Genomic DNA, 16,624 nt, shown 5'->3' on the forward strand with positions numbered 1-16,624 from the left:
ATAACGTCAAAGATACGCCCAAAATTAGCGTTTTCCCAGCGTTTTTTTTAGCGTTTTCTCAGCTTTATCGAGAAAAAATGAACAGAAATTGTTCAAATTTAGTACAGAAGCTCAGCTAGGGTGTAATAATGTTGTACTAGAAGGAATTTGCAATAACGTCGAAGATACGCCCAAAATTAGCGTTTTTCCAGCGTTTTTTGCGCTTTCTTAGCTTTATCGAGAACAAATGAACAGAAAATGTTCAAATTTAGTACAGAAGCTCAGCTGGGGTGTAATAATGTTGTGTTAGAAGGAATTTGAAATAATGCCAAAGATACGCCCAAAATCTGCGTTTTTCCAGCGTTTATTGCGCTTTCTTAGCTTTATCGAGAACAAATGAACAATAAAGTTCAAATTTAGTACAGAAGCTCAGCTGGGGTGTAATAATGTTGTGTTAGAAGGAATTTGAAATAATGCCAAAGATACACCCAAAATTAGCGGTTTTTTGCTTCTTCTCACTTCTTTCATCAAGTAAATAGACAGAACATGTTCAAATTTGGTACAGATGTTTAGCTAGGGTCTAAAAATTTTGTGATGTGGTGACTTTAATATTTCATCAAAGATACGCCCAAAATCAGCGTTTTTCCAACGTTTTTCTCAGCTTTTTTGGGTTTTCTCAGTACTTTGACTTTCTGATGGAATGAAGCATGCTCAAATGAAAAATGCAGGCGAGCGAAGCGAGCCCGCTGATCTCATTTTCGAACGATCCAGACGGGGGTCCGCCTGGCTGAACGGATATGGCGAGCAAAGCGAGCCTGACGGCTAGTATATTATGATCCACAACAATAGTTTTTTATTCAATTTGTATAAAAAATTTGCTGGTTGAAAGCGTCTTGTTTATTCAACATTATCTAAATATATCTCATAGCTGAATCAAGTATAACATCGCGAAATTCTAACCACACTACTTGAATGCGAAAGATTTCATAATGTGAGTCATATAGGCAGTGGCACTACTCAGTATATGGTCGGATGCTATTTATTTGGATGAAAATGAATGATGTGCGTTTGAAGGACACGGTTAGAGGTTTTGTGGGTGACAGGCCTGAGGCCAGAGGCTAGCAGCGAGCTTCAGCTGAAGTGCATTGTATTAAGGCCAAGGTGCAGATAGGCCAATCTACGTGAGACATTCGTTCACAGAGACGCATGCCAAAAAGCACCAGGCAAATTGACTTTGGTCACACTTCACTGCAATTGTTCTGCACAAATAATTAGACCGGTTAGGATGATTGGCTTCTCTTGAACACCAATTACCAGATTATTGAACTGATGCTCCATTTCTAATCGAATACTAATTTCCCCAGTTGGATACTTGAATTTTGAATTTCTTATTGAATTACATTTTTACATTACCCATTATTGTGATATCATTCTAACTGAGTGTCTCAGTTCTGAGGCAGAAAACGTTATCAATAAATTCATATTTCTGTCTCTCAGATTAGCGATCATTCGAGGTTTATCAGCTTTGAGAGTTTGTAATTTATATACAAATCAAAAGCCTCAGGTTAAGAAAACAATAGCCGTCTCTATTGAGACTATACATGGCTGTGACTATCAAAGACGTTTTGAAGGAACCTAGGTACCATTATCCTTTGAAACGCCGTTGGCATGTTCGTTGGTATCATCGTAGGATTCGATCAATTAAAATAAGCCAACCCCAAACACGAATATATTTTCTCATTAGCATAGATTCATTCTAATGTCTTTTTTTTCTTTAGAGCTACTTTTAATATGAGTAAAATATAAATCTCAGTACCCTTTTAAATTATTTTATCACAACATGTTTCGGACATTAATGTCAATTTCAAGTCTTGCAAAGTCTTTGGTCTTTGCAAGACTTGAAAATGGCATTAATGTCCGAAACATGTTGTGATAAAATAATTTAAAAGGGTACTTGCAAAGTCTTTGGTCTTTGCAAGACTTGAAAATGGCATTAATGTCCGAAACATGTTGTGATAAAATAATTTAAAAGGGTACTGAGATTTATATTTTATTTATATTAAGTCTACTGATATATTTCATTGGTGATGTGATATTCTGAATTAACTTTACAAATCTTCTTCTTTAGGTATCTTCTCCATTACGGAGGTTGGCTACCATCATGACAATATTCTCACTTTGTTTACTGCGGCTCGGAAGAGGTCTTGTGACGAGCAGTTGAATGCTTCCCTGAGGTTTCTCAACCAAGACATTCTTCTACGTCCCACTGAACGCTTACCAACAAAATAGAACTAACCAATATTGGTAATAAGCATAATAGAGATGAATTACCCAGACAAAATTTCAAAGTTTTCCGCAGTCTACACTCATCCACCACAAGACACTCATTAGAAGCCTACAAACAAGAATAGGTGCAATCATTGCAGTTTGAAGCGATTATAAAATCAAAATTCCAACCGTTAACCTTTCCTTGAAACATGTTCCAATCAGTAAGTTTGTTTTGATTGATGCAAATGAGGTACAAATGGCGAGAGACGTCAGGCTCCGATAATTCGCACTCGTAGAGGTTTCCAAACGTGACGTCAATCAACATTGCAACCGTGACTTATTTTTTGTGAGATCTCAATAATATGATATTGTCATAAGTGAGTAAATCACCGTGTTGTCATCTGATAGTGTTGTCGCTCAATGACCTCTTTATCTTTCCAATTCTGTAATAGTATCGGGAAGTTGTCCTATGACATAATTTCTGGAAACCAGTTTATGGCGATGGCTGCGATCGCTGCCAACTCAAACTTGTTCCTAACACAAGTTTGCCGACTGATAGTGGGATTTACTCTGGTCAGCATTGGTTGCATGAGAAGCATTGATGCTATTAATGAGGGATGCTGGCAGTTGGAAGTGAATCTGGCCATAGTGGCTGGTGGCGGCTGAGCCGTCATATCAGTGATGTTGATCTCGCGAGTGCACTGCTGCTTGTTTTGGTCACGTGCTCATTTCTGATGAGATGAGCCACCACAGACCAGAGCAAGTCAGTCACCTTCCACCATTACCACCCAGACCACTCAGCACAGACAGCAAAAAGTTTGGCCACATAATTTCAGATTCGCTGAAGAAACCACAAGCAACGTTTAGACAACAGAGTAATTAATTTTTCTTATCAGATCACTCGGTGTCCAAGCAAACCTGTGTCCTCAGTGGCATTGAGAGATTAGGATGGCATTTAACATTTATCGTTGAAATTGAAATAGAAGCATCTGAGATTTTTGTAATAATGTAGAATACATTATTGAATTCTGGAAGTCTGAATTTTTTCATTGTAGAATACATTTTTGTCAAACACGATGTTACTCTTCACGATGTATTTCTCAATAGATCTGATAAAAAAGGAAAAACATCATTGAATTCGTGAATAAAACAAGTAATCAATATTGATCATCTATACACAGCAGCAAACTCTAAGTATTTGTTTGAGATCACAGATTCTACATTATTTCAACTTCCCCAATATATCATGGATAGTAATTATTGAATTCCGCATAGTTGATAGTCACTAATTCCATGATAGATGAACTTACAGTAGTTGTACTGCAATGGAATGGATCATCTTATGAATATACGAATGAGATAATCAAGAACATCATAATAGGTTTTATTTACTCACTGTAACCGTCAATCCTGGGAAAAAGTCTAAATTTCTGGATTAGCCCGTCTGCATGTCTGCATGTTTTCAGTGTGTTTGCACGTCAAAAACCTCTTGTCTCCTTAACAGATCTTGCTTGTTGATAATACATTCCTATAGATTCTTTAAAACTTTAATCTAGCCAGCAGAAGGAGGGAAGAGGGAAAGGGACGGAGAGTGAGAGAGGGGGAAAGAGGGACAGGGAGAAAGAGAGAGAGAATGGGAGTGAGAAGAGAGACGTAGTTTTGGTTTGGTATGTGTTAGAAGCCTGAAACAGCATGTTACTAGAATGTCAACTTCTCAGATCTGGTAAGGTGTTAGAGAATATTGCAATCAATCAGTGGTATTCGAATTACATGGACAAATATTGAACCGACTAGAGTAGCTTAGAAGACTAGAAACAAGAATAAAATAATCTACTAGAAGCAGACTATCTTTTACGTTTAAGAATGGAGAAATAATACTAACTCAATAAATATAATTTGAATTTGTATTTTAGCAACACAAGGAACTGGTTCTACTTCTATTTTTCCTTCTCCTGATTGCCAAATCAATCAAATACATTCTTATAGATTGTGAATTATCCGAATTCTTCTCCTACTCAGGCGTGAGGTCCCTGTGCTGTGTGAGCCAGACTTGTCTGGTTGCCTTGCCAGATGCCACTACTGTACAAACACGTATTTAGTTTTACGAGGAGCTCTTATCCAACAGCGGGCTAAAAGCACAGCCGAGTTGGGCAAGTATGACTGAGTGTGCTGAGTGCGCCATCTGAGTGTACATGCGCCATCTTTCTCTCTCTCTCTCTCATTCACTCCTTTCCACTAGTATTTATGTATGTTGGAAACTTTTTGGGTCATTATAAAGTTGCTATCAACTGAGAGATACGGCTGCCTATCTTGACGCGGCATTTTCTGATATTACCAAATAGTCGATGATTGAGTTTTTATATTTAAACAGGCATACTTCTTGTGCAGAGGAAATACTTCACTAAATTTGTTATTACATCGGGCTTGAAATTCTTTCATCTCATGCACAGGTATAAGTGATCTATAATGTTATTTACATACAGCTTCTGTTTAGTAATGTGCTTATAAAGAACGATAGCGTCATGTGCTAGATCGACAGACTATCAGCATATAAAACGAATAAGTTCGTAGAAAGAACGTAGCCGAATACTATGAAAAAATGATTGGAAAAGAGGCTCTACAATCCAAAGCAACAATAAACTGACAACCTAACACCGACAAGGAAGGTAGTAATAACTAAATCGAATATCCAATGAAATTGGATATAAAACAATGAAATTGTTCAATAGAACAGGTGTTAACATTAAAAATGGTGAGGAAGAAGATGATGTTAAAAATGATGGATGAAAAACTATATTGTTATATTCATATAAATAGTTGAGGAAGATGAAATGACTGATATATCGAAGGAGACCAAGCCAGGAAAATATTCCAACGATTTTACGACACTGAGGCTATTCCCCTCCATAAAATCGTAATTGCCAAAAATGTGTTTTCATCAATTGAATCCTGTTTACAATCTATCACCTTCCTAGAAATTCTTCAAGCAGCATCCGCAAACTTTTGACAAACGTTAGAAACTACTCACAGTTCATCAAATTGAGCAATTGTAATATACCTATGAACTCATGATAATAACAGCTCACTAGAGATCCTATTTGTTTACAGGAAGTATATTAATAGAACAGCAGTTATAATAGACTCATTTAATTCCTGAATACTGGTATCAACAAATTTATCATTTGCAGGATGAGTAAGGAAGTAGTTAAAAATAGAAGATAAATCACTTTCAATCCTCAATAACAAATTGTTTAAGTAACAGATGAAATAATTATCGAGGAAGAATGAATGTAATGTTACTCGAATGAAACTGAAATTGAATAATAATTGAAAAAAATGAATTTATAGATAATTCTACCAAATAAAATGATATAATATATTATATTCATAGTATTAAATTATTATGTAGGTAGTAGGAAAGCTGGAGTTATGAATTTTCAAAAATATCAAAGTGGAAATTTTTGATCAAAGTCTTATTTCAATATTGCTTCAGCGGAGTTCCTCTTTAGAGACATTGCTTGTTAAAACCCGATTCAGATGCCTTATTAAGGGGGATATTCCATTATTCCACAAAAACTCTATTCATGTCAGAAAAGAAAAAAATTGTTTCGAAATGAAGCTATTCCAAATAACACTTCTACAATGAATTCATTAAAAATAATAATGCTTCTCCTATTCTGTTTCTTGCACTCAATTTGTCTCTCTTACTCTCAATGAATCGTGCGCATTTTCTTTCTTCATCTCTCACTTAATCTTTCTTACCCATTCCAAGAGTAATCATCCAGTTGGTGTGGTTAACGAAAAGTTATAAAGAATAACCTCATTTCATCATTCTAAACTGAGTAAAGAAAACAGTAAATGTCAGTAGTAGTAAACATAAGTGAGATCATTATCAGATCCATTGGAGTATATAAGCACTGAAAAATTTACTATTAAAGTGAAAAAAACTCATTTTAAGGAAAATGCTTTTCTTGAATGTAAGAGTGAGATCAATTACAAAAAAAGAAACATAAGTGAGAATGCAGAGAACAGAGTACAGAATTAAAAATTACAAAAGCCTGATGTTGAATTATGTTTGTTTTATTAATATAGAGTAAGAACTGTATTATAAAAATATTGAATATTATGGTTTGAAAATTATTTTTTCATGTCTCTACACCAAGCAAGCAATATTTTCTAAGGTACCTTAAAGAACTGATAACAGTGATTGATACGTTTTTTCCAATTTATGAATACTGATGAGCTCAAAAAATCTGATCAGTTGCAATGACTTGTTAAGTCTTATTAATATAGACTAAACTCACAACCTCAAGCGTCACTTGATTTGTTCAAATTTCATTCGCCACCCTTATCTAGCAATTTACTCCAAGCAGTAGCCTAATGTCGATGTCTGTCAAAAAGTCACGAGATAGAGTAACACCATCAATTTTTTCATATTTTTTCAACCAATAGGCTCAACCATTCGGAATGAAAAGTGCACGTTCAGGGCTTGATAACATTTAAATTGCTTCAAAACGCATTTGATTTGGTCTGGTACACAGTCCAGGAGACTGTCATTGATTTTGGACAAATCTTTCAATATAAAGAAGATTGATTGCCTTTTGTTAAACACTATATTCATTGATTGATACTAATACAATTGATGACGAATCTTAAGTTGTACTCGTTTCATAGTTATTATAAGGAAAAATCTAATAGCTATAATAAATTATATTGATCTGAATGTTGAAACTTCATAGACTCCAAAGTTGAAAAACTTGCTTGTCACATTTCAGATTCTATAATATTCATATCAAATGAAAATGTTAAAATTTGATGTTGAATTCATGTTTGGAACTTTAAGATATATTCTCGCGGCTTCAATCCATTAAAATGAATTTTATAATTTAATGGAAATGAGTGTTAAATATTACGAGAATTAAGTAAGACCTATACGGTAACGTACTAGTAGACTGCTGGGCTATAGGCCTATGACTAGATCACTAGACGCGCTAGTGATTAACTTCTCATTGTACCTTGACATTGAAATTAGATCAAAGTACTGTAACTAGTAGCACATGGCTAGCGCAAATGACCTTGATGTTTCAAACTACTTTTCAATGTTTCAAATTAATAGAAAGTTGATAATAATTATTGTGCATTATGAACCGAAGTCTCAGAGAAATTACTGGACGGAGAGCATGAAAGGATAGTAATGAGGAGGTCATATTATTATAGAAGAGGAACTCGATGATGTGAAGTCAAAAATAAATTGATAAATCATCATAGACATTTTGATACAAGGCACCAAAAAAAGGAGATTTCAATATCCCTAATCTACTCATCTTTGAGTTCAGATAAGGAGAAGAATATTCCATTATTGCCATTGTGATTGAGAATAACAATCAATGACCTACAAAAGGCAATGATAACGCATTAGTAACACAGTTCACCAAGTCTAAACGGAAGAAATGGTCTCTCACAATCCTTTTAGCAAATCAAAGCATATCCAAAACAAGTTTAATAACTCCAGTATTGACAGCCTTCAAAACGTTTAAATCGTCAGTGCGAGCAGCTATAAATTCCTCTCGCCGTCCAAAACTCATTAGGGGAAATTAGTATGTCCATAATCTTAGCAACACTATAATTTAGTTAGCTGCATATCTGATGATTCCTGCATTGCATGGCCACCGAAGTGAATGAGTGCTGTAGCCGATTACAGTTATTATGATGCATAGGTGAATCAAAAGCTCGTTGCAGAATCATTGAAAAATGGCGCAAGAGTACAAGCCAAATCAAATAAGTTTGCTATTATGCTAGATGGAATAGTTCTTGGATAATAACGACCAAGTCGTAAATTTTCAATCATCAATACCACGTTATCCGGCTAGTTTATGAATGGAATGAAACGAAGTGCTAACCCAAATAATTGACCTACGCAACATTCGATTGACAAACAGGTAGCCAGCTCAACTTATATAGTAATCTATACATTCATTTCCTTTGGATAATTTCCACATCTGTAGATCTAATTTAAATAGATGAGAAATAACGCAAGACTCGATGCAGCGTTACGTGATCTCGATGCAACGATGAGCCATGTTACATGTGATATGTAACTATCGAAACATCAACTGTAGATTCATTTTAGATGGAAGAATGTAAGCCGAAGGAAGATTTCGGGAGATCAAATTCCTTTATGATCAATTATTGATGTGGAAAGGGGGGTGTTATGGTGATTCATTCAAGAAGATCGCACATCGAAGTAGAACTAATTGTTGTACTAATTACTCTGACTGTTTTTATTTTATTTGTATCTTTGACGTTTGTTACAACACTTTGTGTTTTATGAAAATAAAATAAAATGGATTGATTAAAAAATTGATAAATTCAACTTTTCTTCAAAGTGTTATAAGGTATGCTTGTATTAACCTAGTTTTGCTTGTTTTATTATAATCCCAATGAATTAGGAAAACTTAAAGTTCCAGCAACACTACGACATTCATGTATAGTCACACTCTTATTTTAGTTGAATTGTAATAAGTAATTGGCAAACTGGATGATTAAGCTCGAAACAACCAAAGCAAAACTTTTTTCTCCGCCACACGAGCATCTACTGATCGGAATGAACTATGGAGAACCACTTCATTTGGGAGCCGACATTACACAGACATAGAAGAGCCAGGGAGCCCTCAACATTGGAAAATGAGCTAATAATTTCTAGAAGAAATGGATAAATTGAAACGATTTGACAACTCAACAACCAGTACAGCCTGTCTACATGGTCTATGTATATGGTCAATTCTAAATGTTTCATCCCATTACACACTGAACTATCTGTTATCTGTAATACATCACATCCTTTCAATTATCTCTAGTTCACTTGATTTGGATAAACTCAATCCTACATATACCCTATATCCTATTTATTTTTACTCCTATTTAAGGGGCCATTAAAATTCAAACAACTATCATCAGTGGAAAATTTCGTATTTAATAATGCGAATAAATTCAGTAGGTAGTCTTAGTCAATCATAGGTGATACAACGCTAGGATCTACATACTTTAAATAATTATTATGAAATGAATAAGCGACTCAACCACTTCAAGCCATTATAATGTTAAAGGTCACCGATAAATGTTTGCCATGAGGAAGTAAAACTCTCAGATTGTTTCTTCTTTTTCGAGTGAAAGTTATCAAGGATGAGCACTACAGGTTTTAACTGGTGAACAGTGAGTTAAACGTCGGACATCCGATTTGTTTCAGATTTTTTCTCAAATTCCTAGAGAATCGTGAGAAGGTTTTTTCGGAAAATATTGTTTATTGAAGACTTACCTGTTTGTATAAAGTCCGGTCCAGCAAGGTTAAGTTGCGAGTTGAGAACTGCGAATGTTAGTTAGCACTGGACGTAGTGAGGTAACACAAGGCAGGACGCGAGCGAGTCTGGCGCTTGGAAGAGACGTTAGGAGAGAGGGAGGCCGTTATTACAACACTGCAGGCTGACGGAGAAGGATGGAGCATGGAGCACCACTAGAAGGGGAGATGTGCGCTCAACTAAGCGCCGAAACACCACTGCCACTAGGACGTTGCTTCATACAACGCCACCTATAGTCACCCGAGTCGATTCACATTAGTGAGTTACCTGCTTGTTTGCAGGAATGCTATATTGCAGCCAGGATCTTCCCCCTCCCAAAATCACTCATGTCCATGATCATTGAACGGTGCCTGATCATTGTTGTAATCCTCTTCAGATACACTTTAATCATCCCCCACTTAACAATCAACATGCCTCAGCTAAGCTGCAGGACCATTGGAGAGGCGATTGAGAAGAAGGCCAATGGTAAAAGGTAGGGTTGATTTATATTCATTCGACTTTGAGATATTATATTTCAAGGATGAACACGAGTTATTATTATAACACTTTTTTAAAATGGTGTCGTCAATGAGGTATTATTTTTCCGTTTTTCAAACGTGGTTCTTCTACAGAAAATGAATATATATATATATATATATATATATATATATATATATTATATATATATATATTATATATATATATATGAGGTAATATACTGTAATATCTAAAATATTCAACTGTGGTTTTGAATTCTGAACCTAGAATTGGAGGACTTTCATAATACTTAGTTGGGTCTCTTAATTTCAATTCCGGTCACACTTGAATAGTTTGATTTCATTCTAATGAAAACTAGAAAAAAGAAGAAATATATATTCTATCACGAATCCTGAGAAGAGTTCTCGAGAGTATTGAAGTAAGGCCTACCTGATGAGAAAGTTCCACCCAGAGGAATTATTCTATATAAGAAGTTAGTTTATCAATAGAATAAAAACTTTCATTCATGGAAGAATTCGGATAATAGTTTCACAAAAAGCGCATACCGGTACTTTAAGGCTGAGTAGATTATAAAAGAATGGAAGAAAGATTCATTTCTTGCAGCTTGGAAACGAAATCACACAGGATCTACAAAAATATAGACTACCATTTTAGGTGAATGAGACACTTGGAAAGGAGAGAGAGTTTACTGTGCAAGAGCAATGCTGAATGTATAAAAAGGAAGAGGAAATTCAAGGTTTAGTTGAATGTGGATTCCGGAATCCGGAAGGAAGAACTGTCGTGGAAACGAACGGATAAGCGCAGGAGAGAGATGAAAGAAAAACGACTGTCCCCTTCAATGTTCTATAGTGCACAGTTATATGATAAAAACCATAAATAATATGCAATCCAGTGAACAAGAATCGAACTGTAAAAATCATTAGGATCATAGTACATCATACATTCATTACTATAGTGAGGTCCACGTTATAATGGCAGTGGATAAAGATAGAAGAATAGCGATGCCGATTCTCTGCATTAATAAATTACATTTCTACACTGTCAAAACATAATTGTCATCGTTGTTGACCTAGAAAAGGATAGTACCATCGGCTTTGTCGAATGATAGACAAGCATAGCAAAACCAAAGTTGATCACATACTGTCATTATAACGTGGACCTCACTATAGGAATGATGTTCCATATCCAGCTTCTTAAGAGACGTGCATTCTTGATTGGTTGGTCCTGTTATATATAATTCAATAAATAGTAAAAGAAAAGTTGGCTTAGGATTTATATGACATAAGCAATCTAAGAAAGTCAACATTACACGCAGAAACGATTTGCTATCGGCAAATTCATTCAGTTCATTTAAAACCAGCATTCATTGTGAAAATGATACAATTTTACTAGAAGTAATCGGATTGGACAGTCGTCTCGAATCTCTCATCACATATGATACGGCTGCACACAAAAATTTCAAGTTAAAAATTCGACTGAGTCATTGTCAATATTGTAGAACCGTTCCATAATTGAATAAAAACACAAATATGTTGTCAAATTCTACACTGTTTTATTCGGTACACGACCATGGTTTCGTGACCACACCGGTCACATTTTCAGAGTAGAATTTGACAACATATTTGTGTTTTTATTCAATTAGTTTCAAGTTAGTTTTTATACTTTAATTTATTGAAAAACTATATGAAAAGTGAGGTCCTCTCAGTACTCTTCTTGGGAGGGGCAACTGTTTGAGATCATTTCCACTAAGTGACAGTTATGTGCTTTGAAATAAATTATCATGAATAATGAATTCTCTTTAATTCCAAAGGTCTATTCTACTTTTTTTCATTTCTACCATTACCTACGCACTTGCCTAGAGTCGATGTAGGGATCATCCTCATCAACAAAGCAGGGGAAAATTTTTATTAGGTGATTCAATCAGAAATCGGCTTCTTACAAAAACTTCAAGTTCATTTTTATACTCAAATTTCTTGAACAACACTATAGAAGCGAGTGATGTCAAATGTTAGATAACCCAGACATCGATATCTTTCACACAGTCCAACATTATGTATTTCTTTCAAAAAATTATGAGGTGATATCATTACCTAGATCTTTTGTGATGAAAACAGACACAATTCACAAGATGTTATCTTATCTTTCTGGCCAGAAGTAACTGATCATGTTCCACATGCCAAATTGTTCGACAACACCAAGATTTCCTACTGTAATCCCAAGTTGAATGTTTCAGGAAATCACGGCAATTTTCAAACTTGCAAGACCTCTAAGGTCAATGAGTAGCGTACTGATAGGTGAGTACATGTTACCGGTGAGTCACGTGATGTGGCTGGGGCCCACCACTATGTGAAATGGTTGCGACAAGCGTGCTCTGTTCCGCACGGTGGTTCCTTCTGCCTCAGCCTCTGCGTATGCCCCCCTGTGCACTGACATAACTCGCCGCTTACTTTGCTCCACATCTCCTCGACGGCGGCGGCGGGCGTCCACGTTTCATCAACATGCTTCCTGTGCGTGTTCAACCATGCCGCCATTGAAGTTCCCAGTCCTATAATCATTTCAAAACAAAGCTTCAACTGCTGCTGATTGACGAATATCACTGGACAATTTTGTCATTGAACAATTTTGTGGGTGAAAGGAGCAGTATTGAAATCACCCAACAGCTCTGCACATGTTGACGACAATTATCTGTCGACCATAGAGGCGGTAGGTATGCTGAAAGATGTTGCGAACTCATTTATTGGGAAATGGTATCGATTTCAATAAGAACAATCAGAGTACAAAGATCATTATTACTTCAACAATTACCAATAATCTAAGAAAAAGGAATACTTTACTAATACTCCTGAAGCTGAGGAAACAAATATTGATATTAGGTACATAGACTTAGTGAATTTGTTTCATCAATTTACTCCTGAAGCTAAAGAAACCAATCTTGATATCAAGTGCATAGACTTGGTAAATTTTTTCATCAATAATTTCCAAATAATCAATTGATAGCTTAATCATAAGGACATAATGATTTTCCATCACTTGCGTGCTTTTCTAATGGAATAAAGAAAGATAAATTGTATGCCATTATTGAGCTGTAAATATATATCATGAAATTACAATGAGCTTGTATTTTTTTCGCGACGTTATTTTTGGAATACAGGATGAAAATCAACAGATATGAGTACGTTATAGTAAAGGTATTGTTGAAGCTCTAGAACATTGATATAATGGTTAATGTATATTCTTACGTCAAATAAAAATAATAATGAGTGTTTAAAAAGAAATAATGTCACCAGAATAATTCCATTCTATTTGAAAAACAAATCAAGTACAGAAGCTTGAAGTCAAAAGCATAATATATTGGGTTTGTGGCTTTCGAGAAATTATACTCAATAAATAAATGCACTTTATACTTCAACAAGTATGTTGGACCAATTAACACTAGTAGGCTAGAGTAATTGGATGAAGATTTATGAGAACGATCCAAAACAATTGATAATATGGAACAATGATACATATCTCTATGTGATACTTAGCAGAGGGGCTATTCATTATAATGGTCAAGGTCCAGGCCCAGTAATTAAGAAATCTCTTAAATCTCTCCATAAAGTGTGGACCATAACAAACTTCCAACTTAATGATTGCTACAATTTGGTAAGCAATCACTTCGAACAACTCAACACCGATTTTCGACCTAAATGTCGTCGATCCAATTATAGAGATAAGTGAAAACTAAGACATGAAATCAGAGTAGACAGATAAAATTTCTTGATACAAGTGAAGCACGAATATTGTATTCGACTGTACTCGATTATTATTTGTGAGTGACAAGCTCCTCAAAAGTGAAGGTCTCCAAGATGCATGATACTGTATCAATCAAACTGATATCGATTTCATAGGATTACTCTTGTGAATCAGATTGGAAGATGTGTGTGTGTGTGTGTGTGTGTGTGTGTGTGTGAGGACAGGTTGAATTGCGTGTTTTTCATATATGAGTGTGTGATTGCGTGCGTGTGTGAGTGATTCCACAACCTGCTCCACATTTTGCAGTGGTCGCTGTCCTTGGCATACCGCCCTAAGTCACACAGCCTCACAGCACTCCTCTCCTCTCAGACCTTTCTCTTAATTTCTCAGCGAAATTATGCAATAAATACACCTTCTATGAAATTCACTATTGCCGAACATTTTTCCTGAAAAATCTCTTTCGTATTTCTATTCCATTCAATCAGATTCCTGAGCTCTTTCAGTTCAGTGGGTGACTCATAAGCACAGAATAAAGGTAGTATACTTGTTTCAAGTTATGAAAATATGATACTCTGCGATTTGTTGTATTTCAAGTAATAGACAACTATAAGTGACAGAAAATAATGCATTTTGCCATACACAACATATAAAACATTCTCATTAGCGGTTCTTCATCCAATAAAAATTCCATTCTTTGATAATACACAACTTACAAATTTTTTTTCTGCTATCTCTCAGCTATGAAGTTCAGAGGATTCGGATTTTCATGATAATTATTATATTTTTCTTTATAACTGATCATTAGTGTAGTAATCAAATGGTATTCTATCATTATTATGTCAGACAAGTTATCTATGAAGGTCGTGGAAATTGAAATCGACCAAAGGGTAAATAACATTGAAAATGCTTGCTGTTAAAATGTCAATTCTTTGTTGTTAATATTGGCATTGCAGCTATACTTAGAGTATCCGATGTCAATAATTTGGATTTCCGATAATTGACTTCAAAATACTAATTTATGAAATACACATTCACCTGTGCCGGGGAGTATCAACTATGCTGAATAATAGTTGTTTTTTTTTTTTTAATACAGTGTCGTACACTAACGGTAGGATATACTGAATACTGTTTCAATAGACTCCATATTTGATCACGAGTCATTTTAATGATCATAACTATTAATAGATAAATGTGTAAATGAATGAATGAGTCGAGAAAATGTATCCACAGACTGAAATATCAATTCTGAAAAACACGATGACTATTGAAATGTTCTGTGGCCAGCATAGTCATTGACATGATGTGTCAAAAACATATTATTATATTGCACGTGAAGAAGATGTGTAAGGCAGTATTACATTCTTGTAACACTACTTGATATAGAGAGTTCATGATGAGAAGTGGGATTTGAGGATGGACAACGAATATGAAGTTTCTTCACACCAGTAATAAACCCCTTAAAACCACAAACATTAGCTGATGAGATAATAAAAATGGTAACCTGAATAGCACATCATATCTCCACGAATGAATACAATGATACAGTGTTTTTTGATAAACACATTTCAGTTGCACTCAATAAGTAAGGTGAAGCATAAAACTAACCACTCATTACTGATTTATTCTGTGGCAAATGAGGCTAGAGTAACTTTTTATTCGTGTTAACGCAGCTCATTACAATAGCAAGATTGCTTCGATGACATTGCAGACGCAGACGTTGTGAAAGAAAATTACATGGCAGATTATAACAGACCGTTTGTCTGATAGATGCTTGTCTGATTGATAAGGCTGGGTGAAAGTTCAAGAATTTGAGTCTTGAGTAACAGCTTTACATCATTTGAGCTATAATTTTCATTTCATTTTTATATTTATAATTCTTTGAGATCTCAATCTTGCGTTGTTGATTAGTAGCACAACCTCCTGATAATTAAGTTACTACTGCATCAGTAAACAAGTCTGAAAACAAGCCTCATCAATCAACTTAATTTCATCAACACCTAACACAGTTCTCCATTAGAATTTTGATTGATTGGGGTAGTTAACCAATGGACAGGTATCAACGAAAAAACTCATGGTCATTTGAAATCTTGATCGAAAATGTCCTGCTCAATTCGAATAATTTAGGATTGAGATTCCAGAATATTCAAATTAATAGAAGATTTTTTGGAATAGACAGATTTTGTATCTACTGTACTGCATTACTCCTTGGAATCCATCAACCAGGAGTCAAAGTACATTGATTATGATTACTATTTTTCAAAAATTGTATAATTTACTTCCAGAGGCTTGAAAAATGCAATAATAAAATAAATTAAATCATATAGTACTAGGTGTTACATGTACTTTCGAGCCGCAGTCAATCCATCAAAAATAGTAATCATGATAACTTATTCACAGGATTATCCAAAAAATCGTCTACTTAACAAGTGATGACTTAAAAACGCCATGATACGTTTACACAATTCAGTGTTTTCAACCTCCTAACCATGAAACACCTTTTCATGCCATGAGAGCTAAAGATATCATTACTCTCAGTTACATGTTTTACACTAGTCATTTTCAAACGAAAAGCACAAATTTGACTAGATTCTAATCCTCTTTCCCATTTCGTTACGTAACATACTCTCACCTTAATGAGTGTACTGCTATCCTCAATTATTAGATTCCGCACTCCATTAAGGATATTCTTCACCTAATCACTTCACACTATTTTTTCCCTGTTTTGTAGATACTAATTCATGAATCTCCAAATCAGCAAACACCGAAATTCACAAGGGAAATTGGTATACGTGATGCGGGTGCTTACTCCT

The 16,624-nt window shown here is 35.0% G+C and overlaps 1 protein-coding gene across 7 annotated transcripts in view; it reads right to left on the reverse strand.

Moving 5' to 3' along the window:
* Positions 1–16,624, reverse strand: part of LOC111044952 (keratin, type I cytoskeletal 9-like) — a 176,306-nt gene that overhangs the window by 41,686 nt on the left and 117,996 nt on the right. For 6 of the 7 annotated variants that reach the window (XM_039424465.1, XM_039424462.1, XM_039424466.1 and 3 more), the window contains exon 1: positions 9,563–9,861. The gene's annotated coding sequence lies outside the window, so the exon portion shown is untranslated. Of the gene's footprint in view, positions 1–9,562; positions 9,862–12,388; positions 12,625–16,624 lie in introns of those variants that run through there. The other variant, XM_039424461.1, reaches the window with a different exon arrangement.

Source organism: Nilaparvata lugens, chromosome 3 (assembly GCF_014356525.2).
Source record: "Nilaparvata lugens isolate BPH chromosome 3, ASM1435652v1, whole genome shotgun sequence".
Classification (NCBI taxonomy): Eukaryota; Metazoa; Arthropoda; class Insecta; order Hemiptera; family Delphacidae; genus Nilaparvata; species Nilaparvata lugens.